The sequence below is a fragment of the Ailuropoda melanoleuca genome, chromosome 2 (genome assembly GCF_002007445.2).
Source record: "Ailuropoda melanoleuca isolate Jingjing chromosome 2, ASM200744v2, whole genome shotgun sequence".
Classification (NCBI taxonomy): domain Eukaryota; kingdom Metazoa; phylum Chordata; class Mammalia; order Carnivora; family Ursidae; genus Ailuropoda; species Ailuropoda melanoleuca.
In genome coordinates, this window is record NC_048219.1 from 9737710 (window position 1) to 9739174 (window position 1465).

The window sequence follows — 1465 nt, forward strand, 5'->3', positions numbered from 1 at the left end:
CAAATAAATAACATCTTTAAAAAAATAAAAATAAAAATCTACAAAGTAAGAATTACACAAATATAACTTAAAAACCATTATGTAATAACCTGCTAATTATAGTCCCTCAAATGTTTATTTGTTGTTATAGAAATTTCATTACTACAAATATTAAATATTGTTAAAGTTTATTAACATGTAACATTGATAATATTTCAAATTACCATGAATAATAAAATACTAAGTCATGAAATTATTTCTCCCCAGATATTAGAAATAACACTTTTTAAAACATCATGAGATCCAGTAAAAGAAACTGGAAAGCTATTCAAGAAATTGTATTTAGCTACAATGTATTGTGTGTCGAGGATGAGACAAGCCCAGGCGGTGGTGTAAAGGCTGGAGGAAACACCTGAACATGTGGAATCCCGATGCTGGCCAGCCAGGGCCAAATCCATAGCTGCCTTAAGCTGGGTACCCCAGAGGTTCCCATCCTGTCCATCCACCGCCTGTCAATCCTGCCTGTCCTCCAGGCCCCTTCCCAACTCCCCCAGCAACTCCCCAGAGGGATCCAGCTTTTCCCCCAGGCATGCCCCCTCATCCTATGCCTCAACCAGGGTATCCAGGAGGCCATTCCCTAGGTCCCCACCCATCACCTGCTCCTGGCATGTGTCCTGTGAATCCATGGCACCCGGCATGGTAGGACCAGGAATGGTGATGGACAAGAAGATGTGGGAAAAAACGAAGAAAGCTCATAAAAAGATACACAAAGATAAATAAATAAAATCTTTAAAACGAAACCAAAAACGGGGTGCTTGGGTGGCTCAGGCTGTTAAGCCTCTGCCTTCGGCTCAGGTCATGATCTTGGGGTCCTGGGATTGAGCCCCACGTTGGGCTCCCTGCTTGGTGGGGAATCTGCTTGTCCCTCTCCCTCTGCTCCTCCCCTCCACTCGTGCTCTCTCTCTCAAGTAAAAAAAAAAAAAAAAAAAAAGATGCACAAACACCACAACAAGTAGGGCAAGCATTCCTCCTCCTCTTCCAGCCGGGACTCTAGAATACAGGGTCGGGTTCTGTTCCCCATCACGCTTCACCCCCCAATCGGAGCCTCACTCTGCTATTCAGCCCTAACTGGCTGGGGAAAACGGGAGCAGAATTGCCATGAGCTAACAAACACCGGCTTCTCCCTACTTGGGTAAAACTTCTAGCTGATGCATTTACCGGGAGAACTGTTTTTTGAGGATGGTGAGATAAATGCCAAAGACGAGTTTAAGATCTGTAAAACGTGATTTTTAAAATCTTTTTTTTTAAAGATTTTTTATTTATTTATTCGACAGAGATAGAGACAGGCAGCGAGAGAGGGAACACAAGCAGGGGGAGAGGGAGAGGAAGAAGCAGGCTCATAGCGGAGGAGCCTGATGTGGGGCTCGATCCCATAACGCAGGGATCACGCCCTGAGCCGAAGGCAGACGCTTAACCGCTGTGCCAC

At 44.7% G+C, this 1465-nt stretch overlaps 1 pseudogene; it reads left to right on the plus strand.

Annotated features, from left to right (window-relative positions):
- Positions 1–397: 397 nt before the first annotated feature.
- LOC109490344 lies at positions 398–1175 on the plus strand (annotated as a pseudogene).
- The last annotated feature ends 290 nt before the right edge of the window (positions 1176–1465 follow it).